This window comes from Protopterus annectens, chromosome 4.part0, assembly GCF_019279795.1.
Source record: "Protopterus annectens isolate FY-2018-M chromosome 4.part0, PAN1.0, whole genome shotgun sequence".
NCBI classification, from domain to species: domain Eukaryota; kingdom Metazoa; phylum Chordata; order Ceratodontiformes; family Protopteridae; genus Protopterus; species Protopterus annectens.
Window position 1 is genome coordinate 30,104,447 of NC_056733.1, and position 27,611 is coordinate 30,132,057.

Sequence of the window (27,611 nt, forward strand, 5' to 3'; positions counted from 1 at the left end):
CAAACATTAATAGACATCTGCTAAACAAAGCAACACAGTCTCACAATGAAAATAGACTTGGCATTAAAACTTCAAAAGAATAATAATCAAAACTTTGAAGCACAACACAAAAATCCCAGTATGACCAAATGAAATTTAATTCTGAAATATGTAAAGCAATCTAGCACCTCGGCTTAACATAAACTTTCAAGGAGTAATTCCATAATTAAGAAACCCTTCTATTTATACCACTACAGTTGCCAATCAATCAAGTAACAATAAAATAATTTAATAATTATACATTTAATTTGCAGTGGTGATGGACAGGTTGACACATAAGATCAGACAGGAGTCCCCGTGGACTTTGATGTTAGCAGATGACATTGTGATCTGTAGTGAGAGGAGGGAACAGGTGGAGGAGACCCATGACAGATGGAGATATGCTCTAGAGAGAAGAGGAATGAAGGTCAGCAGGACTAAGACAGAATATATGTGTGTGAATGAGAGGGAGGATAGAGGAATGGTGAGGATGCAAGGAGTAGAGGTGGTGAAGGTGGATGAGTTTAAATACTTGGGATCAATAGTTCACAGTAATGATGAGTGTGGAAGAGAGGTGAAGAAGAGAGTACAGGCAGAATGGAGTGGGTGGAGAAGAGTGTCAGGAGTGATTTGTGACAGACGAGTACCAGTAAGAGTGAAAGGGAAGGTCTACAAGAGGGTAGTAAGACCAGCTATGTTATATGGGTTGGAGACAGTGGCAGTGACAAAAAGGCAGGAGTTAGAGCTGGATGTGGCAGAGTTAAAGATGTTAAGATTTGCACTGGGTGTGACGAGGATGGACAGAATTAGGAATAAGTATATTAGAGGGTCAGCCCAGGTTGGAAGGTTTGGAGATAAAGCCAGAGAGGCAAGATTACATTGGTTTGGACATGTGCTGAGGAGGGATGCTGAGTATATTGAGAAAAAGATGCTAAGGATGAATCTATCAGGCAACAGGAAAAGAGGAAGGCCTAAGATAAGGTTTATGGATGTGGTGAGAGAGGACATGCAGGTGGTTGGTGTGATAGAGCAAGATGCAGAGGACAGGAAGAAATGGAAACAGATGATCTGCTGTGACGACCCCTAACTGGAACAGCCAAAAGAAGATGATGATACATTTAAAACACTTCAAATGTTTAAAGACACACATTGTATAACACTCTAAATAACACATTTCCAACAGCAGTCTGTATTTAGACCCTGTGGAATCAAAGTACCATATTTCAAAATAAAAAATGTTTCCTTACATAACAATAAATTTCTTATATAATCACTATCTCCCTCTCCTTGTACCTGTTCTATAATAGTCACTGTTAAACCTACACAATCACCATTATGGTATAATTTAAAATGTTGTGCTAAAGGACTCTCTATTTTTCCTGACCTAATATCCCTTAAATGCTCTAATAATCTCTTTTTAAACATTCTCTTTGTTTGCCCTATGTAATATTTATTACAACTACATTTAATTGCATACACCACCCCTTCTGTTAAACAATAATAATTTCCCACAACTTCAAATCTGATATTATTAATTTTTGAAAAAGTCTGTACAATGTATTGACACCCTATGCAATTGTCGCATGGTATTGTCCCCTTGGGTTGAATCTGTTGTAATAACATATTATTGGGTCTTTGAAATTTAGTATAAACTGACATATCCTTTAAGTTTTTACCTCTCTTATAAGAGAAAACAGGGTTCTGTTGTACTAACCTTAATAATTCCTGAAACTTGCTCAAACATTTCCAATAATATACAATAGTTTGTTTTATACTATCACTTAAACTGCTATGTCATTACTACAAAAAAACGATTTTCACTAATGTTATTCTTCCCTCTATATGTGAAATTTCCATCTACTATATTATTATATTACTATATTAATAAATAAAATAAATAATAAATAAATTAGTACCTCCATATCTTTTACTTTTGATTCTTAAAACACTTTTCTCTATCACCTGTATATCATAATTTCTTTCCTTAAACGTATCCACTGTACGCAATAACTCTCTTTCAAAGTCATAATTATTATTACATATTCTCGAGATTCTCAAAAATTCACCATATGGCGATGCTTCCAAAGTATGTCTGGGATGACAGCTATTGCCCAACATAAACTGATTAATTACCTCAAGCTTTCTATGTAAACTAGTATTTATTCCCTCTCCAGGTACCCCTTCTAACATTATATCCAAAAATGGAAATTTGTTGCTAGATTGTAAGCCATCAAACTGTATATAAAATCTATTATACTGCAATTCTGTTATAAACTGTAGAACAAATTCTATCCCACCTTCACATAAGAAGACCAAGTCATCTATGAATTTATAGTATAACTTAACATATTGCCTGTAAAACATATTTGTATAAATATATTCTGTCTCAAACATGTCCATGAATAAATTAGCATACATCGGTGCAAATGAAGAGCCCATTGCTGTGCCTTGTAACTGGTGATAGATTTTATTCTCAAAACAAAAAAAAATATTTTCTAAACTAAATTTTAAAAGTTCCATTATATAATGTGCTAATGGATTATCACCTAAATATAAACTCTGGGCTTCCATACCATGAATGTGTTTAATATAGATATAAATAGATATAGGTATAAATAGAAGAGTTTGTTAATGGTGAAATTACTCATTGAAGGCTTATGTTAAGCCGAGGTGCTAGAATGCATTATGTATTTTGGAATTAAATTCCGTTTCGTCATACTGGGATTTTTGTGTTGGCATTAAAACTTCTCCACCTTTGAAACTCACATTCATTGAAACCCACATTCAAAGAAAATGCATCTGGCCATTGGCAGATGACAATTATCTTTGGGTTGTTTTGAAATCATAGGCCCCTTGCACATGAAACATATATGTGTTCTTTGATACACCTTCCTGATTGCATTAAAATTATATTCCTTGCATAATACAGCATACTTGTTAGAGCGCATTTTAAATTTATTGTTTTGAACATTTTTCCAGTATGCAATGAAACAAAATACATGAACCAATAATGATAAAACTGCCCAGTTCAGAAAAGTTCCATCATAAAGGTCTACTCAAACTTCTTCAATCCACCAGTATCAGTAAAATATGCACAACCTCTGCAGAAGTAAAAGCCATCTAAATAATTCCACATTAAAGAGATCTGTGACTAATAAAGCAAACAACTTTATCTTTCATTGTTTCATCTACAAATAAAGTGCCTGTTGCCCTTGAGAAATAAATTGCCTAAGCTGCATTAAAAAAAAACAGTAAGCTAGTAATATTGCAATAAGGAATTGATGGCAAACTGATAACATGCTCATAGTTACTAGGTATCTCTGGCAAAGAGGACATGCTTAGGACTGCAGCATCTACCCCCTTCACAACTACACACATTCCAGTATTTTATCTACTTACACTGGGAGTAGAACCTACAGCCTTCTGCATCAAAAGCAAGTATTTTACCTGTCGTGCTACTACCAACACAGACTTAATACAAGCAGCACTAAACTTCTCTCCCCCAAAGAACTATACAGCACAATAAATCAGGAAAAAGCCTATTGCTTGTATAATCTTGGAAAAGTTGCTAGAATAAAATCTGGAGTAAAAACCAAACGGTGCTGGCAAGAGTTACCTCTAACAACAATAAAATGAACAGTAAAAAACAAAGCAGGAGGTAGCAGCCATGGCTATGTAGAATAACAGCTTTATTAGTAAAAGAGGTGAGCGCTTTCGTGGCACCAGCCACTTCATCAGACAATCAAAGAAGAGTAAAGCATAGCATTTATACCAAGCTTATCATTGCCATCAACTGCCCAATTAATTCTACATAGCCGTGGCTGCTACCTCCTGCTTTGTTTTTTACTGCTAGAATAAAATGTTTTGTATTACCATGTGTTTCCTGAAAGATAGGAAGACAAACTTAAATGGCTATCATTATTTAATGAATTTAATTCTCACTGATTTGCCAGAAAACCACAACTTTTAAGAGGAACAGACCAAAAGTATGAGCCAAACATTCCAGCCATTCTTAACCCCTTGAATCACAAGTGGTGGTATGGGTAGAGAATTTCAGTTCTTGCTACCTGTACCTAAGGTACAGGGTTTGAGTCTGAGTAACTCTAACCACCAATTATATCAGTACCTTCCTAAATGCAGTACCCTCATAAACTAATGCACACACACTACCTTCATAAATTAATGCATAAATGCACACACACACAATACATTCATAAACTATTGCATAAACATGCACACGCACACACACACACACACACACACACACACACACACACACACACACACACACACACACTCACAGAACCTTCATAAACACACACAGTACCTTCATAAACTAATGCATAAACACACACCAGAAGCCTGCTGTAACTTCAAATAGGGATCCTACTGACTTAACAAATAACAATACAGAAACTCAAGCTTCAACAGAAGCATGCTGTAACTTAATAAACTTAACTAAACAAAGAAGAACACAAAGACTGCTGTTTCTCTAGCACATGCAGCAATGGCTTACCTGCCTCAATAAACACATGAACTAGACCGGTCCAAATTATGGCATTCTTACAGGCTGTCAGCTGATGTCATCACACACCCTGCACATGATGACATCAGGAACAAATCTATCAAAAAAAAAATTTAAACAAACACCAGCAAATTTGGAAATTAAAGGGGCCAATCCGGAATTCTTGGCGCCCCAGTATTTTGCCCTCAAAACCAGTATTTACCGAGCCATTCGATACAGTTGAGAGGTATGATGTCAACTGATGTTGAATGATTTTTGAAAGGAATTGGAAGCCACATCAAAGACGAAGTCCTATGCAGATGTTACTAAAACACCCACTTTCACAATGGAAAGCAAGAGAAGAGACCAAGTGTTGGTATCCTCATTAAATCTCCCAAGCCTATGAAGGGCAAAGCTCTTAATAAAACAATTTCTAAACTGGTGAACTATTGAAAGAAGATTATCTGCTCCAAGTAGCCTTTGCTCAGCTGAAACATCTGCCTCTCAAGAAGACAATCCCATGGATTTTGGTGACCCAGAAAATGGATAATTTCAATAAGCCCACTGAATGAAGGCTGTGAGACTCACATCACTACCTCAACAGCATTATCTGGTGTATATCACTTTTCTGGCCTTAAGAATATCCGCATATTAATATACATACACACACACACACACACACATATATATATATATATATATATATATATATATATATATATATATACAGAGAGAGAGAGAGAGAGAAATGGCTATTGGTCTACTTCAAAATTTCAGACTTGCAAAATGTCAGCCTAAACTAAAAAGTGCCTGTGCTCTAAGCAGCTCAGGAGGGAATTGAGTCAAGCCATTCATGCTGATGGTTGTAATATTGTACTTTTGCTTGGTACTGTATATGTTCCTAACTCTTATAATTCCAGTTAATGAAAAGTGGGGTCTACCACCACTTATTTCCCTCTGTACACATTCATGCGTACACACACACACACACACACACACACACACACACACACACACACACACACACACACACACACAGTTTGAATCATGGAATATTTAAGGAATGTCATCCTCTCTTAAAAGCTAAGGCCATAGTAACATGGTCAAATCAGAGGAAATCAGATTTTTGTCATATAGAAAAAGAATAAACATGAATGCATCATGGCCAAATTGTTACAGGGGAAACTATTTTATAGTAGCTCCAAGACAGCAAAATGTTTGTTGCCATTATGATGTACCACTCAATAAGGGTAGAATAATCTCTTAAGGAGAAAGACAGTAGGTGGATTATTTTTCAGGATTGATGGTCAGATTGCTTCCTTTAGTTAGTTTCACTTTATGGCCCTAAATATGAATCATCCACCTTTGTTGACTTAATTGCCAAGTTGACATGTCTGCATCACAGGAATTGGATAATTACAAGAGATTATTTTAGTATTAACAAAGCTTCTTGGTTGGATTGCACTCCAGCAAGCACTAACCACACCCATAATATGACAGGCTTAGTAGGGGGAACATTGCTAGTTAACTAAACATGTTCTTAGTCTCTAAGCTGCTGCACCCATAGTTAACCAAGCATGCATCATATTTTCAGCATTATCTGACCATAATATAGTATGTGTCTCTCTCAACCCAGACTATGGTTTTAAGTCACCTGTCTCATGTGATTTGACCTTCAATGACTTCTGCAGGAGGAGCATAGTGAAACCTTAAAATCCTGGACTGAAGTATATTGGAAAAAACACTATACTATTTTCTGCCATATAAAGCGCCTTGGGCAACCTTGGTGTAGACAGCTGTTGGTGGCTCATAAGGTAACAAAGCATCTGCAGGACTAAAAGGGCTACCCACTGATTTTTACAAAAAATATAGGAGGCAACCTATACTCAATACTCATCTTGCACAGAAGTACTGAAGAATCAGGGGCATTTTATGGGGACATCTTGTCAGCAAAAGATAAGCTTCAACCCACCAGTTACAGACCCACCTCTCTTTCCCCAACATGGAAATCTGTATATATGCTATGATGTTGACTGATTGGAAGCTCGCAGGACTGAATTCATTACACTAAATTACCAAGGATTTATTAAAGGAAGGATTGGAGATCCAGACTCGATACTGCATTGGCTCGATGTACAGAGGTGCACATTTTTCATGCAACCACATGTGGTTGCAGTGCTACTTGACTTTCAAAAAGTCTTTGATTCAGTATTATCGGAATTACGTGAGACATAATAGAGGAACTTGGCTTTGTTCTGGCCTTTAATAGGAAATGTAAGCTTGTACATGTTCACCGAACAGCCGGAATTGAGTAGATATTTGTCACCGCCAGATGAAATCTATGAGGTATTAGACAAGGATGCCCACTGTCACCTTACCTTTTTATTCTATCAGTATATGCACTTGATCTTGACTTATAAACAAGTTTATTAATTATAGTATTGAAACTGCAAAGTAAAAACATCTTAATTCCTCTTATTTTGAAGATGACTGTTTCCTGTTGCTAGCCAACCCACTCAGATCATTTCCCCATGTGTGAATCTAAATAATATCTTTTGTAAATGGTCTAGTCTGCAGATAACTGATGCAAAGTCCTCCATGTTCCTACTGTTGAACCATGCAGAAAATATGCTAAAAGAATTGCATAATGCCACTATGACTGACTGATAACACAATTATATCACATAATTATAATTTCTCCATAGATCTGAGTAATATGTCAATGCCAAGTACTCAACATTTGAGACAGCAAATAGAGTCCCATTTGCTAAACTGGAAACATCTGAATCTTCTCTTTTCATCCAGAATTAATTTGATTAAAATGTTTGTCCTACTGAAAAGACTCTTCATGGCTAGACATCAGACAACTGCCATATTATTCTATTAGAACTAAAGAAGTTCAATTTATTCAAAAGAAGTTATTCAACAATATTTGGCAAGGACATTGTCCAAAAATAGCCAAGGAGAAAATGTATGTGCCAGTTTAGAAAGGAGGCTGAGGTTACATGTTTCCCCTATGCATAAGTCACTAAACTGAGTGAGTTTATGGTTACCCATCTATTCATCCAAATTAGATTTCAATAGAGAAAAATAAGTCTTTGCTTTATAAGAAGTGAAAGATGGTTCTACAGGAGCGGCATTCTCTGTGATGCATACTTATCCTTCTAACATGTTCTATTTATTTTGCAAAACAGATTAAGATCTCTTGGGCAGACCTTTACAATGCTATTGGACTTATGAATGTGTAATAGGACTGACAGAATTGGATTAGCTGAAGCTCTATATGTGAGGCAGAGGTCACCACTCAGTCTGTATGATACTGAAAAAAGGGGCATGTCTTTGAGATGTTGTGTGTAGTTTTTATGATTCTAATGATTTTTATGATTTTGACCCTCTAAAATTCATTGTTTTACATGACTATTGCTAACAAGGTTAGCTCATTAGGCATAGGTGCCTATAATCAGAGTACCCTGGGAGCCCATTTGAGTAAATGGGCAAATCACAGACAGCATTGATGAGTTGCAGTCATAACTGACTGTCCGTGTTCCTTCCTGCAGTTTGCTGTATAACTTCTGGGTGCAGAAGTCGCAGTGTTGTGCTCCCTGTAGAGACACTCTTACAAACACTGCTCACTGCCAGTGTTGATATTCTGTGGGCACACAGCTTGCCATGTTTTCTAACCACTACAAACACTGCTTCAATATCTGCTTTCTGATAATGCCTGTCCTCTGCATGGTACACACCCACAGTGCTACATCCTCATTAAACACAACTTTATTATATAACAGCCAGTGAAAGTACTCTGTGATATACACAGATGAAGTGCTATAGACCCTCCAGAGACACCACATGTTAGATCATGACCAGTACCACTACTGTATGGAGTGTACAAGCACTCTGTACAAGCACTGCCCCTCTGTCACATCGTAGACAGTGCAGTACCACAACATTGTAGGGCATACAGTTTATTGTGATGCACCCTCTAGAAATACTCAAAATGTCTGATTATAGCCAGAATCCCTCCATTGTGGGGCACACAACAGCGATGCTCAACAGTCTCTAAAACACTGACATAAAGTAATTACAGACACCGCTGCTAATCTGTTAGACCTACAGCTTGAAGAGATGTAAAATTTCTACAAACACCCCCTTCTCAGATCACAGCCATTGTCTGGGCTTTGTGGAATACACTCCCACACTGCTATGCCACCTGTGCATATGGGTCTACTTTGAAATCCCGACACCCATATAACAGATGTTCATTTATATGAGATGAAAAGAGCAAAGGATGAAATACCCAAACAGTGAAATTTTCCCTGGGTATGTAAACACTTGCCCAACATACCCTTTTCTCCACTGTAGTGTGATCCAGAGTTGGTCTATATAGTTGAGGGGGGTGTAGCCCCTCACCTAGGTGGGTTTGTGTTTTGTTTACATTTCAGCAAGAATTTACTGAACCTGGGAAAATGTCACTGTTCGGGTATTTCATCTTTCACTATTTTCATGCCATGTAAATTAATGTCAGTTATATGGGCATCTGGATTTTGATGTAGATACATACAAACACTCCCATGCCAGATAGCAGCCAGTCCCTCTACCTTACATAGTATGAGGCATGCAACATATGGTACTGTGCACCCTTTATATTCATACCACTTATCTAGGAGTACTTTGCAGAACTAGTGATGTCGAGGTGCACATAGGAAGCATAATGCTGTTTACCTGTGTGGCTTCACCTCCTTCTCCCCTGCATTATATGAGGTGCACTGAGCACCAGTAAACTTTATGGGGAGCAGTATGGTATGCCATTTATGGCTCAATGCTATGTACTGACCCAGCACTGACTGATGTAAAATTTTGTTTCTGAATTATCTGTCTCTTATCGCTTTCAGTGAAAAAAACACTTTGAAAGACATATGCTGTGCAGAATGTGAGTTTCACCCATTTTAAGACCAATGCTCTTTTCTTATCAGAAGTACCACACATAACAAAAAAAAAAGTAATTACTTACATCCTGAGAGTGATGCAGTGAAAGAGTCTTAATAGGACTGAATTCATGAATGAGAGACCACTTATATGTTGGTGGATGTAAAAGTGACAAACAACATGTGTATGCGCACCAGTGATGCAAACATACTATGTTTATATAGCTAATTGTTTTTCTTTTACTTATGTATTTATAATACTAGCCATAGAGCATGAAAAAGTTGCGCTTATACCCAAGAAAGAAATATACCCCTGATACTGTATTTTACAAATACAATTTTACGTTCATTTTAAATAAGAAAAGTGAAGGAAAAATCAGACTGACTACTGAAGAAAAATATGTTCTTGATTAATTTTACTTTCTTAAATAGGCACATTATCAAAGTCATGTAAAGAACACAAAGTGGAACGTGTTAATTCATGAAATCTTAACTTCTAGCACGCTGTGTTTGAAGGAAGGTCACATGGAGGAACAGGTTCAGCAAACTGTGAAAAGAAATCCATGCTGAACCGTATGAGATCCAGTGGGAATAATGTGCTAATGCACAATATTAAACAATACATGGATGCCCTAAAAGTATTTAAAACAAGTGTGTGGCTTTTGGGAAAACTTCCCAAACAAAATATCAAAGACACAGTTCTGCTTATAGTGAGAAAAAGCTTCGGCATTTGTATTATTTTTTAATAATTTACTGAAATCATTAAAGCTACTAGTGGCCTCACCCAGTGTTGTGCAGTGTTTTATAAAGTCATTAGGCATGTTTATTTATGTGGAGATAGAATTATATTCCCCAATAGTAGATCTAATTTGATTTAAAATCCCCCTGTAATGTCACAGTCCTCAACTCCCTGCAGTCACCTCCACTGCTATAAATTGTGAGGCCATGAAAGCATTACAAATAAGCAAATGATTATACAGCATACAACAAACAAGCAGGGGACAAAGATTGTGTTTGTGTGCAAATTCACAAGAGCAGTGATTACTGAGTAAACAATACAGTAACAAGCAGAGAATTAACTTAGCATAAAGCATATGTAGGGCTTGGGTCGAATAAGTTTCACTTGCGTTGTTTGTAATGTGAAGAAAGTCATTTAACCTCAGCACTTTTCTTGTACTTACCCTTAAAACAGGGATATAATTATAGTAATACTTTTACTTGGATATCAGATAACTTAAAAATGGTGCAAAGTAGAAAAATGCAGATGGCTTAGCAATAATAAAATGGCATTTTAAGTTATCTTACATTTCTCAGAAGTATCTGTTTTGGATCAGTACAACTAATGCGATCCCTCTTGGGTAGTCTCTAGGTTTAGGAAATAATTAGTTAGCAATTGTTCCCATGTAACTGCAGCTGAACTAGTCACATGATATGCTCTACATAAGTACTGCCTATTTTTTTCTATTATGCTTGAAGTAGCTGCTTGCTGACACCTAACTTTCACTTACCTCTCTTTGGATTTCTGTGAAATTTAACTTTCTTTCCAGTATTAGTCTTAGCATCTGTGGCATCACATAAGCTGGACATTTGTAGATATATCACAAACATGTACCGCTATGAGGAAACAGAATAATTAGGGTAGTTTTGGTGATTCTAGTCATACAGGCAATAAAAACATATGTGCCTTGTCAGTCATAGATAGCCAGGCATCACACCTCAGTTAAACAGTGTCTAAGCCTGAAAAAAATGAAGTGTTTCAAACTTAGTTTTCAGATGTAAATGAACACCAAACCATGACCCACACATAACAGTTTTACTTGTTACAAATTAGCTGTTCTCCCTTTAATCAAGTCCTAAGTGTCCCAATACTATCAGATTACTTTCATAACTTTCTGTCAGTATTTGACTCTGCTAATGTTTTGCACCATATTTTCTGTAAAATTACATAGCATTGTGTATAGCACACCATTCGTTTATTTATTTAATTTAGTCATGTATTTATTTATTTATTTATTTATTTCTGTTACTTGCATATTGTCCGAGTCAAGCCAGTGAGTGAAGTAATGATGGTTACATCAAATCCACTTAATTCCAACTTCAGTCACAGGTAGTTTTTGCAGCACAAGCTAGCCCACTCTGAGTAACAGATTTTAATCAAAATTGTTAGGCTGTTAGCAATTCAAGGAAACTAGACTAGAAACTACAGTTCTCAGTTTGAAAAAGCCAATTAGCTACTCTTTGAATCCTGACATGTATACATACAATAGCTTTGGAGGGGAGAGGTTAGCATAATGATTAAAGTCTTTACCTCAGAGATATAATGCACAAGGTTTTATTCTGACCTCTGGTTGTTGGCTAGACTTGTATTAGCCTGTAGACTAATAGCTTAGTATTTACCTATGTACTTTGATAGTGTGTCACAGATGATCTAGTAACATCAAAGTAAGCAAAACTAAACAAAAAGATCTGATGCTGAAAATCAAAAAAAGAGTCACAGTAAATGATTCCCTCATCATGGAGCCCCTTTTGTCCTTGTCATTTTATAGTAAAACAACATGAAGATGATAAAAGCTGCGACTATAAAACACAATTATATAGCATTACTACCCTTAGCAGGTTTTTTCATTATATGGCAAATTAGGACATAATAATAACCACTTACAATGATGCAGCGATATTAGTGATGTAGAAAGTCCAAGATAGGATGGAATCATTTTATTAGGTTTAGGGTATGAGCGTCCTTTAAAAACAGGTTATAACTTTAAGTTATATTCCTTGAAGAGACTGTTCTTGCACCAGTTTGAAAGTTCTGAATCACAGGAGTAAATCTGTATTCCTGCCAGGAAAGGTATTAAGCAGTTACATTTGCAGGCATGCAACCTCTTTTTAAAAGATACTCAGTGAGAGATGCCCAACTAGAACTATGATAAAACAAAGTTATAAAAAGCGAAAGAATTGTTTTGCACCAGATGCAGTATATTCCAGGGGGGAATACATTCTCATAAAAGCCCACATCACCCAACAATAAATTTTCTTGAGTCACTTTTCAGTATTGTGTTCTTAGACAATGCTGTTGATGAACAGATATGTCAATAAAATCTAGAATCAGATAACAAACCAAATGCATTTTAACAAGCTTGTTGCTTCCTCACAGAATGCTCCAAATCATTCATTTTATGGCTATTAAATGTAACAAAGAAAAATAATATAAACCATTAATTATTAAAATAATAGGCAGTTCACAAACTTATCTGTTATCTCCAGATCTTAAATGAGGATGAAAGAATCTAAGATCTTAGATAAAATGACATTCTTTTAGATTAGATATCCTATACAACAGAAATCAGGCAATAAATAAGGAAAATACCCAAAACAGGAACAATTAAGCATTAGAAATGAAAACATAAAATATCCTTTGCTCCAACCAGTTGATGAAGACCTTGCAGTTTGCAATCAAAATTTTATAATATTTGCATTCATCTCATAGAGAGGAATTGACCTATAGATATTGTTAGATTTTTCTTTCACACCTCTATCTAATTAAGTCTGTTGATAGTAAGACAGTTCAGTTTTCAAGCCTTTGAGTTCAAAGGTGTCTGCTGTCTTCACAGAACAGAAGCATCAACACACACATTGATATGGCATTAACAATCTGCACATGACTCTTGGCAGTATCCTGTGGAAACACACACACAACAGATATTAACTGCAGTAAACACACAGGACACAACTAGCAAAGCTTCCATTGCTACGTGTAATGTGACCCAGAGCAACTAATTGCATTGGAAGATCAAAGGATGTATGCTAAGCCAGCTAACACTTATGTACATTTGCACAATACTAGCACCAGGAACAACCTTATTTATACTGATTCTACTAAAAGCACTTGAGTCCCAAGCTCTCAAAGACCACTGGCTCAAAGCCAGGAATTTGAGGGTCTTTTAGCTCATGTCACTTGCACTCAAACTCAAATATGAGTTCAGGTGGGCAGCTGCTGCACCCCATGAAACACATTATTTGAGTATGTGAGAGCAATTAGTGCCCTAAGCAAAAGGGCTCCATGGTGCCCCCCACCACACCACCTGCTGCTCCCATCCTGGTCTACCTACACCAAATAAATACTGGAAAAGCACCACTAGTGGAGCGGCACCCTAGGTGGCTGCCTAGTTGGCCTATGTCTAAGGCCAGCTATGTGTTAGAGATAAGTGTGACAGTCATGGAGACAGTGTAGGAGGTAGGAGTATAGATTAGGACAGTGAGAAGGGGATTTAGGTTAGGGAGTGGGAGGAGAGTTTTAGGTTTAGGGAGCATGAAGGGAGTCTTAGGGATAGGAAGTGATCTGAGAATTTAGGATTAGGGAGGGGAGCTGGAAATTTAAGTAAAGGGAGTGGGGACTCGAGTTATGAACTGGGTGGGGAGTTTTAGGGTTAGAGTTAGGGATCTGGTAGGACTATACAGTTTTATAGTATTTGGTGTTAGGAAGGCTAAGTAATTATGGGAGATTGGGATACTGGGACTTAGAGCACTTGTTTTTTGAGCTCTTAATAGTGAGCAAGAGTATTACAAGCTACTAGCATGTGGGCACTTGTGGTAGGCCCATTTATAACAGGTGAAATAAAGTAAATGAATATTCATTCTTCTAGACTTTTGTATGTCACAATGCATTATACTAACAATGTCTGACTGTTTGTCACCCATTCTCATATCACTTAAATGTTCCTTGATCTGATGTTCATAGTGAATGTTAATAGTAGATAGATGCAGAGAAATGCATATAAATAAATGCAAGCTTCGCCTACGATGGTAATCATACAAAAGCTTACTGAACATTACATTCATTAGCATTTCGATACATAGAGTTTTATTGCCCTTTTTTATTGTCTTTTTAAACACAATCTAACTGTTGAACTACACTAGGTTCTTAAATGTTTATTTATTTGTTTAGTTATAGTGTTGAACACAAACAAATTCTTTCAGGGTCATACCTGTTTGCTTTCAATTGTGCGATGTTTTCAATGCTCTCATTTATTTTATTTTATTTTACTTAAATATAGAGTTATAGTTGAATTACTTTAAGTTTCATGATAGTCTGTCTAGCTCACTATTTACACAATCTAGTGTACATTTTAATCAATTTGTGTTAAATGTGTGCAAGCTCCGGTTACGATGATAACAGTAAAAATGCTCACCCAGCTCTATTTTTATTAATATTTTGATATGCAAGGCTTATTTTGCCTTTTGTCTAAACAAGGATTAATTGCTGAACTGCACCAAGTTTCTTAAATGTTTAAATGCTTACTTGTCTGTTTAGATGCATTGGCAATTGTACATAAGCCCTTTTAAGGGCCATATCTGTCAACTTTTAGTTGTGCAGTGTTTTCACTGCATTTGTTAATTTTACCGAAGCAAAAAGTCATAGCTGAACCCTATTAAATTTTATGATTCTTTGTTTGTTTAATTCATATATACTTGTATTTACACTCTTAATTCATAAACCGCAATATGAATCAAGTTCAAGGTTTGTTAATTTAGAGTTGGTATTCACTACTATTGAAAGCATTGCTTCTGATAGTTTGTCAGTATTTGGTAGTTAAGCATTTCTGCTTTAAATGGCTAATGAGGTACTTAATTACATAGGGCTTGGCTTCATTTTATATAATTTATGTAGTATATAAGCACTGTACTATAGGATTTTTATTTGTCTGATGAAGCGTGGCTGTGACCACGCGAAAGCGCTTACCCTTCAATTATACCTGTTACAATAAAGAAGAATTTTACTTTTGCTACGGCTGCCAACAATTTCTTTGAACTGTGGATTTGGGAAGTTTGTTAAATAGAAACTGCTCAGTTTTTCAACTTCATTGCGGTGAGATCAGGTTTCTGCTTTTTGCATTTTTTGAATGTTAATAGTAGATAGATGCAGAGAAATGCATATAAATAAATATATATATATATTATATATATATATATATATATATATATATATATATATATATATATATATATATAAAATGTAATTTACCAGTCTTGGAAGTGGACTGTGGTACAAGCAAAAATGCGGCAGCCATGCAGATAATTACCTTTTATAATAGTATGAAACATTAGGAAGGGACTACAACACAAGCCCAGCTTAATTTTCAGCACATCCTCCCCAGGTAATACTCTATTCTCCTGAAGATTATGGACAGTATCTCTTCCTCCAATTGCCACCATTATGGGCTTGCACCAGAAGGCAAGGCAAATGGAAATTACCCAGAATTGGTTGGTCATTGTGCCATAAGCTATAACATTGTCCAAGCCTTCAGGCAGAATACCAACAGAAACTGCTTCCACCTCATTATTAAGTCACTGACACACAGCAGGACTTTACTTTATATACCAGCATTACCCTGCTATTCATCTTACCCACCATCACTAGCTCCACAACTTCCTAGCTACTAATCAAACCAGGGTCATCACCATCAATGAAGGCTTCCTCTCGATGTATAACATGTATGACCCCATCAAAGTTTACATAACTTCTAATATGAAGAAACACTTGCTTTCAGAATTTTATTTTGAAGCATCATGGTTGAAAGGTAATTCTCAGCATACAAAAATGTTGTAAAAATGTACACACCTAAACCTGAAGACAGACAAGTGCTAATTCCACTGACAAAGTACATTTTAGCCTTACTACATTTTGAAGAACAAGAAAGGATTACTGAGCACATGAAAGTAATAAAGTCATTTGAATGTTTGTCTCTACAGAGTGAGCAGGGAAAATCCAGGTAGTGGCAAGTCAAAGCAGGCAAGCAACATTATCAAACACTTGCAAATGTTGTACTTACATTTCACAAAATTAGAAATGGAAATGCCTTATTTATAACTATGAGAACAGTGTTAATCTTTTAAAGTAGTTTGAAGTAATGACTGCCACTGCAGATCACAGTACAACAGGGAAATATGGATTGTTTGCAACATATCAGACAAGTAATTTCAGAAGTACAAGAAAAACAATTAAGAAACCACACACTGATATCTGTTTTAGACAGGTTATAAGACATCTCCAGGAAGTACTATATATGGTGGGTGGCAGGCTATGGGATGTCATGCTCTGATTTCCTAGGCTTTCTCCAGATGCACCCTAAGTATTTAGCCCAGAACATCGTTGATGAATAGTTGAATTGGTTTGATATTTCAGGATTAGTGGGCTAGAGGACTGAATTAGCCTTGATATACATAGCTTAGGCTACATTAAATTATAGATTTATTATTTATTTTGTTCATTGTATTGCATTTGCTAACTAGGAATGCCCATCTTAGATCCCTGGGAAGAAAAAAACAATTGGAATGAGATCAAATAACTTAATTTCTTCATGATATTAAGAAAAATGTGAAATGCTGTAGATTAAGCAAGACGTGGCTATTGTAGTTGCCCAAGTCACAATAACAGATGCAGCAGAAGCTGCTAAATTCAACCATCAGATATATTTGATAGCAGAATATCAACAAATTACAAATACCAAAATGTAAAATGTCAAGGCAGTGGCAAAATGCCATACATTAGAGATCATGACAGTAAGTAATAACCTAACTACAGAATTTCTTCTTCTTTTCCCAGTTAGGGGTCACCGCAGTGGATCATCTGTCCGCTCATGATTGGCAGTGGAGTTTTAAGGTGTCGAGTTGCCAGCCCAGCGCCACACCTTCCACAGAAGGCACACACACGCACACACTCACACCTAGGACCAATTTAGAGTGTCCAACCCACCTACTGCATGTCTTTTTGGATGTGGGAGGAAACCCACACGACCAAAAGGAGGACATGCAAACTCCGCACAGAAGGCACCCCAGCCGAGAATTGAACCGGAGAACCTCTTGCTGTGAGGTAGCAATGCTAACCGCTGCACTACCGTGGCCACCCCAACCTATCTACAGAACTAATCTGGGGTAAGTCAGGTGATGTTAATTAGAGCAGATATTTAGTTGTTGCCAGAATTACAAGTCCAGTTGCAATGTGAGTGGATATCTAGTGATGACTTGAAGTTTTTCCTCTTAGGAATATATTACATTTTATGACTCACAATGGCAGCAAAGATGTACTTGGGATCACCAAATCTATTTCTGAATTTGTGAACAGCAGCAAGTTTGTCTGACATGTGACCTAAATTCAGGAATTAGTGTGTCAATGACAGAGCTCTAAACCAGGAAAGACAGTTCGAAGAACATAAAAACCTGTGATCTAAGCATGTCTGTATAACAGTTAGTGGGAGAATGAATGCCAAGCACTGAATGCTACATAGGGACAGGAATTGAGTTGTTCCACCATGGCAGCCTGTAGCAAATCTGGATACCATGTTATGCAACAGCTCATGTTTATGAAGGAGAAAAGGAGATAATCCCATCAAGGAACTTTGATGTGGCTAAGGTTCTTATTGACTTGAAGTGTTATGTTAGGAAGCTCAATTTAAAGCTATTGTTCAATAACTCATATGATGATGAAAGGCCAGCTATCAAACTTCCTAGTATTTTCAACCCCCCACTTCATGTAGGCTTGCGTATTTTTGAAAACGCATGTGAATTAGATATCAGGCATCTATCTAACACTAGAGGCTTGAATAAAAGCTTTTTCAACGTAACAACAGAACAATTGCAAGCCTTAAACCAACTTAGGGAAGCATCTGTCAGGGTGATGAAACCTGACAAAGGTGGGGGGCTTGTGGTTTTCGAACATGACCTATACAATGAAAAAATGTTCCAAGTGCTGGACACACAAGCATACAGTCACTCATCACTTAGTGAGATGAACACTAATATCCATAGGACTAAAGGATATTTTAGGGACCTCTTTATTGAGGGACGGATAGATCTTGAGACCTTTGAGTATATTAATATTGCTCAACCTAGAATACCAGTAATGTTTGGGATACCCAAGATTCATAAGAATCTTGGGGACCCACCCATGAGGGCATTGATAGACGGAAGGTCCTCTATCACTTATCCAGCAGCCAAATACATTGATTCCCTGTTAAACAAATACTTGGAATACTTTCCAAGCATCTGTAGGGACTCATGGAGTTTTTTAGAGAACATTAATAATGTACCTTTTGACAGTGAACTCAACTTCGTCACAGTAGACGTCGTTGATTTATATACTTCTATACCTCATTTGGAGGCTATAGAATGGCTTGAGTTACTACTGTCAGAATTGAAAACCCCAAGGGAAGTTATAAACAACATCACAGAATTGTTGGACATAGTGTTAACATCTAACTTCTTTGTATTTGGCAAGGATTTCTTTATACAGAAACAAGGCGTTGCAATGGGGTCCCCTTGTGGTGCCATTGTTGCTAACTTGTTCATGGCACACTGGGAGAGGAATTTTGTTCTAAATAATCTATCATGTAAAAACAAGATAAAGTTTTACACAAGATACCTTGATGACATCTTTATCCTATTTAAAGGTAATGAAGAAGAGGCACGCCTTTTAGTGGAATATTTTAATAGCACCACAACATTCTTAAGGTTCACTTCCAAATTCGACTATCACGAGATAGACTATTTGGATGTCAAGTTAAGGAAGGATACAATGAACAACAAGTTTACTTCATCTATTTTCCGTAAGGAAACTTATATCAACTCATTTCTTCACTACACAAGTGCGCACCCACACAAACTGAAAAAAGCTATTGTTAAAGGGCAATTAATAAGAGCAGTTAGAATCTGTAGTGAATTTAAAGAGTTTGAGGAAGAATGCTTGACACTCAGAAAATTTTTCCTAGATAGGGGTTACCCTCTTCCAATTATCGAGGAAGTGATCTTGGAAGTTACCAACAAAAGAATAAATGGTACTTTTTCTCCACTTATTTTGGATAAGGGACCTGCTACAGCTACTCAGTTAGATTTTCTAACAGAAGGGATAAACTTAGATACTACACCCGCTATAACATCTGAAGAACCTAGAAGTGAGTTTTCTTTGTCCTTTTCTTCAGTTTTTTCATTAAGTTCTAAAGGAATATCAGATATTATTTATAAAAATTGGTACTTTATCACCAGCAATTCATTCTTAGTTGAAAAACTAGGTGATAAACCAAAAATTACATTTAGAAGAGGGCAAAATATTAAAGAATTATTACAAACACCAAGTGTAGCAAATTCATTCCATAAAACAAAAGGATGTTTTACTTGTGGGACATGCAACTGGTGTCATGTGTTGCGTACGGGGAGCTCATTTGTTATTAGAAATAACAAATATTGGATAAACAGTAGAATTGACTGTAATACAAAATCTGTAATATATGTTGCCCTTTGTGTCTGCTGTCCGTCCTTCTATATTGGAAAGACGGACAGAAAGCTTAGGGAGCGTATATATCAACATATATATGCAATAAGGAACAATAATTGTGAAAACGCACTTGCGAAGCATGTTTCTTCCAATTCAGGACACAGTTTTGTGTTTATGGGGATTGATTGTAAATATAAAACCATCAGGGGAGGTCCTATTTCTTTACTTTTAGAAATATTAGAATTGCAATGGCAGCTGAAATTGGATGCATTTAACATACCTGGTTTAAATGAGAGCTGCAATATTTCGCCAGTACTGAAATATAAATCTTACCTCCGTTGATTAGGTATTTCTTTTACAGCTTTGTTTTTACTTCATCCCCTTACTCTTCCCAATAGTCATTATACTAGTATTTCCCTTTAGATTCATTTTTAATGCACAGTTTAAGTTTGAATTTACTGTGATACTAAGTACGTTTTTTTTTTTTTTTTTTTATTGATATATATTATTGGGTGTACTTATATACACATACCCATATTTTTGGGTAATGAATTAAAATATTCTTTACGAATTTTATTTAAATCTCTTAATAGATTTTTTATACTAAACATAATTACTTTTTATATTAAATTTAATTATTTCATATTAAACACAATTATTGTTTAATAATAATAATTTTTATCACATGTATTTGTATTGACTTACTTTTTAGTAATATGAGGATGTGTTATATGTCTTTCTTTAAAATTTGTTTTTTTAAACTTGCTTGATTTAGTTACATTTACTGACATATTGTGACTCAGTTATAAACATTTGCTGATAGTTCAGATTTGCCATGAAATGATGTCACACCTCTCAGCTGATTTTAATTAGGCAGCCGGTACTATAAATTTGGTTTGGCGCCTTTTTCTGTGTTTGCTTGCCTCTGAAGAAGCTACTCTGTTTTAGTAGCGAAAACGCTGTCTTTTAAAGTTTAACATTAAACTGCGTTAAGGCTTTGGCTTTTTGGACTTTGTTGCACTCTTTTTGTGGATTTCTACAGTACAACAGGGAAATATGGATTGTTTGCAACATATCAGACAAGTAATTTCAGAAGTACAAGAAAAACAATTAAGAAACCACACACTGATATCTGTTTTAGACAGGTTATAAGACATCTCCAGGAAGTACTATATATGGTGGGTGGCAGGCTATGGGATGTCATGCTCTGATTTCCTAGGCTTTCTCCAGATGCACCCTAAGTATTTAGCCCAGAACATCGTTGATGAATAGTTGAATTGGTTTGATATTTCAGGATTAGTGGGCTAGAGGACTGAATTAGCCTTGATATACATAGCTTAGGCTACATTAAATTATAGATTTATTATTTATTTTGTTCATTGTATTGCATTTGCTAACTAGGAATGCCCATCTTAGATCCCTGGGAAGAAAAAAACAATTGGAATGAGATCAAATAACTTAATTTCTTCATGATATTAAGAAAAATGTGAAATGCTGTAGATTAAGCAAGACGTGGCTATTGTAGTTGCCCAAGTCACAAATAACAGATGCAGCAGAAGCTGCTAAATTCAACCATCAGATATATTTGATAGCAGAATATCAACAAATTACAAATACCAAAATGTAAAATGTCAAGGCAGTGGCAAAATGCCATACATTAGAGATCATGACAGTAAGTAATAACCTAACTACAGAATTTCTTCTTCTTTTCCCAGTTAGGGGTCACCGCAGTGGATCATCTGTCCGCTCATGATTGGCAGTGGAGTTTTAAGGTGTCGAGTTGCCAGCCCAGCGCCACACCTTCCACAGAAGGCACACACACGCACACACTCACACCTAGGACCAATTTAGAGTGTCCAACCCACCTACTGCATGTCTTTTTGGATGTGGGAGGAAACCCACACGACCAAAAGGAGGACATGCAAACTCCGCACAGAAGGCACCCCAGCCGAGAATTGAACCGGAGAACCTCTTGCTGTGAGGTAGCAATGCTAACCGCTGCACTACCGTGGCCACCCCAACCTATCTACAGAACTAATCTGGGGTAAGTCAGGTGATGTTAATTAGAGCAGATATTTAGTTGTTGCCAGAATTACAAGTCCAGTTGCAATGTGAGTGGATATCTAGTGATGACTTGAAGTTTTTCCTCTTAGGAATATATTACATTTTATGACTCACAATGGCAGCAAAGATGTACTTGGGATCACCAAATCTATTTCTGAATTTGTGAACAGCAGCAAGTTTGTCTGACATGTGACCTAAATTCAGGAATTAGTGTGTCAATGACAGAGCTCTAAACCAGGAAAGACAGTTCGAAGAACATAAAAACCTGTGATCTAAGCATGTCTGTATAACAGTTAGTGGGAGAATGAATGCCAAGCACTGAATGCTACATAGGGACAGGAATTGAGTTGTTCCACCATGGCAGCCTGTAGCAAATCTGGATACCATGTTATGCAACAGCTCATGTTTATGAAGGAGAAAAGGAGATAATCTAGTAAAGCGATAAACAGAATGGATGGTAAATGGTCTCCACTGAATTGTCAGCTAGAACAACTGTGGAGTTGTCAATGTACTGAATAAACATTGTACCACTGCAGTGGTCTCCCTTGAATTTTGTAAAGAGGAATGGTCCCAGTGCAGAGCTCTAGAGTACTCCAAAAGGTGGATTCATTCCTTCTATCAGCATGCTGTCTCCTGACCAGATAATCATAGACACTTGGCATCACAAACTGCTAGACACTAACTGACCAGTTTAGTACTAATGGCTTTAGAGGGATCAAGGCAAATGGTTTCCACAAACTTAACATGGTCTTTTTGAATGTCCATGTAGTCTACTTTGTCCAGAAGGTCAGCATCAGTGTCATTAAATGTCCTGCAAAGTCATACTGAATGTTAGAAATAATTCTGGAATTAGTTGCTGGTTCACGTACAGATTCATAGGTTCATAGGTGTGTACTAGGCTTATGGCCCTGGAGCCTTTACAAGCCTAGCCCATAAAAGTACCCTGCCATATTGCCACCCAATGTTAGTTCCCAGTGCCTCTGTCAAGTAGTGCAACTGGAGTGATCCCAGGGGTGAAGTTTCTCTTGAAGAAGGCCAGTGAGATGCTCTGCTTGACATGTATGGGAAGTCTATTTAAGAGCACGGGCAGTCTCTGGGTTATGAACCAGTCCCTCCAGCATGTACATGCCAGATGGGACATTATACTCGATGATTGGCCTAATGAGGGAAGAGTAGAGAAAGATGATGACTTCTTTCTTCCTGGATGCAAAACTCTTGGTAATGAGATGTGCCACATAGAAGGACTTTCTGACCACAGTGGAAATGTGGTGGTCGAGGGAGAGGTTGCTGTCAACCTGTCTCTTATAATGCCTTCGGTGTCCAGTGGGCTCCCATCGATGTGGTAGTTAGTGGGAACTGAGTTTTTCCCAAACGGGATGATGACGCATGTTTGGCATTAAGCTTAAGGCCATGGTTTCGACACCAGTCATTGGTCTCAGTGAAGCCTTTCTGTAGGATTTCTGCATCACTTGGGGAGTTAATAATGGCTCCCAGCTTGCAGTCATCTGTGAACCTGGTCAGCCAGAGTCCCTCCATGTTGGCCTGTACTTCTGAGAAGTAGATGCCAAACAGGAGAGGACCCAGGACTGATCCCTGTGGGACTCCACTTGTGACTTGTCGGCAGTCTGACTTGGAGTCCCCTACTTTCACACTGTCAAAAAATCAAGCCGCAACTCCACAACTGAAATCAATATACAGACAACTCAAGTGTTTTTTCAAAACTTTATACATTCTTTAAAAGTTTTATGCGTTCTTTAAAAACTGTTCAGATACCAAAAGAATTAAAAGGTATCACATAAACCTCTTGGTCCTAGTGTGTTTTCCAAATAACTTTAGGATTTACACCACACAAACCTCTCGGTCCTAGTTCGTTCTTCAAAATTTATGTGTGACAAATGCTAAAACGTTGTTGCCACATTGACAAAACAAGTTTGCTTCTTTTCAGAGTTCAAAAAATAAAATATAAACTTGAAATTCATGTAATAAAAGGCACTTGACGTACAAAGTACAAATCATAAAATGCTGCAGAGTCCTGAGCTGAAGAAATGCTCTTCAAAGAGATGAAACACAAAGCTAAGAGCTTTCTGGAGTTTGAATAACTCCGCGTTGGTTAACACTTTCAGAGCGTAAAGCACTGCCAGCACCTTAACTGATAAACCTTTCTAAAAGGCAACCAAGGTTTTCAGTTAGCATACAAACGAAAGCTTCCACAATATAGGCAAGGCAAAAAACTTGAAAATCCCAAGGTTAGACGATTTCCACAGTATAGGCAAAAATTTCAAAGTCCCAAAATAACACGATAAGTGCTTTCGGTAAAACCTTCCTCAGATCATATCAGATAGGGACTCCATTTCTTTCTTTATTAGACGGCTTAGCCAATAGTCATAGAGATAATAGACAACGCCCTTTTTCAAAGAGAAGTAGTAGTGACGAATAGTTTTGATTACTAAGGTACACACCTTCTCATTCACATAACAGTAGGTCTTCTAGTTTTCAGAATTGGCTTTAAAGGAATAACAGCATTCAATCCTGGTGGGCAGTCTGCTCGTAAATTTATTATCCATTTTGTTTCACTTACTTCAGTTTTGGTAGTCATATCACTTTGTTTTATTCCTTCACAAATTTTATCAATAGCCTTAAAGACAAAGCTGTGATTCGGGAACCTAGTAACATAAAGCTTTTAAAGAACATATAAAGTTTTGAAGAAACGCTTGAGTTGTCTATATTGATTTCAGTTGTGGAGTTGTGGCTTGATTTTTTGACTTGTTTTCATTTACTTACTAGCCGCTACATTGATAGTGAGTTATACAATGATTTTGTACTTTTGTTTTTTTGGTATTTACTCACTAAACATGGCTGATAAAATGAATAATGATGATCCACGCGTTAGTGGGAAAACACGTAATTCTTTGGCATTTATGACAATTAATTCTGGGGTAATTTCACCAGGTGGTGATTCCAATCCCCTGTTACATCTGAATTTTGAGTCTCTTGTGGATGCACCAGCTTTGGAAACTACGTTTGACAGTACTTCTGAAACCATATTAGAAGAAGTAGAAGCAGCCGCTTAACGCCTTAAAAGGCTAACTTGGCAACGCTACCATATGGAGGCCAGCATGCATAATCAAGTAATCCCAAGAGAAAAGAGGATTAAATGCATGCCTAGCTATGGTAATCAATATCCAGAGCTATTAGCAAAATGGCAAGCGATTAATTTAAAAACTAGTTTTAGTTATATGCTTCTACTCATAGAATTTTTCAAACCAGAGGAGCAAAGAATTACTGAATTTATAAAGGACAAACAAATGGAATTGGAAAAATTTGATATGACCAATCCTTGGGATTTTCAAGTTTTTTGCCTTGCCTATATTGTGGAAGATTTCATTTGTATGCTAACTGAAAACCTTGGTTGCCTTTTAGAAAGGTTTATCAGTTAAGGTGCTGGCAGTGCTTTACGCTCTAAAAGTGTTAACCAACGTGGAGTTATTCAAACAGCGGAAAGCTCTTAGCTTTGTGTTTCATCTCTTTGAAGAGCATTTCTTCAGCTCAAGACTCTGCAGCATTTTATGATTTGTACTTTGTACATCAAGTGCCTATTATTACGTGAATTTCAAGTTTATATTTTATTTTTTGAACTCTGAAAAGAAGCTAATGTTGTTTTTTTGTCAATGTGGCAACAACTTTTCTTTTAGCATTTGTCACACATATATATTTTGAAGAACAAATTAGGACCGAAAGGTTTGTGTGGCGTAAATCCTAAAGTTATTTGGAAAACACACTAGGACCGAAAGGTTTATGTGATACCTTGTAATTCTTTTGGTATCTGAACAGTTTCTAAAGAACGCATAAAGCTTTTAAAGAACGTATAAAGTTTTGAAGAAACACTTGAGTTGTCTGTATATTGATTTCAGTTGTGGAGTTGCAGCTTGATTTTTTGACTTGTTTTCATTTACTTACTAGCCGCTAAATTGATAGTGAGTTATAAATTGATTTTGTACTTTCACACTGTGGGTTCTATTTTTGAGCCAATTTACAACCCACCTAATGATATAGGGGTTGATACCTAGTGTGGTGCGTTTATCAAGAATTCCTGAGTGGAGAATGGTATTGAAGGCCTTGGCCAAATCGAGGTCGGCTGTACGAAGTGCCTTGCCCTCATCCACTGCTCTGGTGACTGACTCAAAGAAGTCAACCAGGTTGAGCAGGCATGATCTATCTTTCACAAAACCAAATTTTGTGGGATCTAGAGTCTGGAGATTCCCTATATCCTTGTTAATTAGGTCCATGATGATGCACTCCATAACCTTACATATCAGACTCATCAGGCTAATGGGGCAATAATTCCCAGGGTCTGTAGTTGTTCCACTTTTATGGAGAGGGATGACTGTAGCAGTGCACCATTTGGTAGGGACAAAGCCTGAGGTGAAGCTGTCACTGAACAGGGCACACAGATGTGGTGAGCTTGTTGAACTTTTGGCATTTGGATACACTTTTGTTCCAAGTAGGTTTGGGGACATTTCTAAAGAAATTATTAACTTGAAATGCTTTGTAAGAAAATTGAATTTAAAGTTGTTTTTTAACAGCGATATTATACTGAAGTCACCTTCTATTTTAAAGTTACCGAGTGTTTTCAATCCACCTTTGCACCCTTCTTTACTTTCATTTGAGCAGGCTTGTGAAGTTGACCTTAGGCACACTTTCAGTCATAGACCTGGGAAGCGGACCATTAATGACTTTAATACAACTAAAGAACAAATTCAATTATTGGACAACATTTGTAACACCCCAGTTAGACTAATTAAGCCTGACAAGGGTGGCGGTCTGGTTATTTTAGATAACCAGACTTATAATGAGAAGATGGGTTCCATCTTGCAAACACCAGCATACGTTGAAGCATCATTTAATGAGGTCCAAGTTGCCCATAACAGGATTAGAGGTTATTTGCGAGACCTATTTCTTGAAAATAAAATAGACCTCGACACTTATAACTATATCGACATAATACTACCAAAAACTCCTGTTATGTTTGGCATACCCAAGGTCCATAAAGATCTAAAAAACCCCCCCATGAGAGCATTAATTGACGGAAGGTCTTCTATGACGTACCCTAGTGCTAAGCTAGTTGATAAATTGTTGTCTAAGTATATTGTACACCTTCCAGGAGTGTGTAAGGATTCTTGGTCTTTCCTTGAAGCGATTAATAGTCTACCCTTCAATGGTGAGGTTAATTTCCTTACCATTGATGTCGTAGACCTATATACATCTATCCCTCACCAAGAGGCATTAGAGTGGATAGCTCTCCTTCTCACAGAATTTGATGCGCCAAGAGCTGAAATTGATGTCATAACGGAAATTTTGGACATAGTGCTGTCTTTAAATTACTTCACCTTTGACAAGAAGTACTATTTACAGAAACAAGGGGTTGCCATGGGCTCCCCTTGTGGAGCCTCTGTGGCTAACTTCTTTATGGGATATTGGGAAAAACATTTTGTTTTCTCCTCTCAACCCATTATGGACTCTATACAATTTTACACTAGGTACCTAGATGACATCTTTGTACTATTTAAAGGTGATAGCACAGCAGCCGAAAATTTTGTAAAGACAATTAATAGCACTACTGAATTTTTGAAATTCACTCACAAATTTTCTATGCATAGTATCGATTATCTAGATGTACAACTATCAAAGGATTACCTCTCCTCTAGTTTTGTTTCAAAGATTTATAGAAAACCAACGTACTGCAACTCCTTTTTACATTTCTCCAGCCACCACCCGGCCAAACAAAAGAGAGCCATTGTCAAAGGACAATTGGTTCGAGCTGCAAGGATGTGCA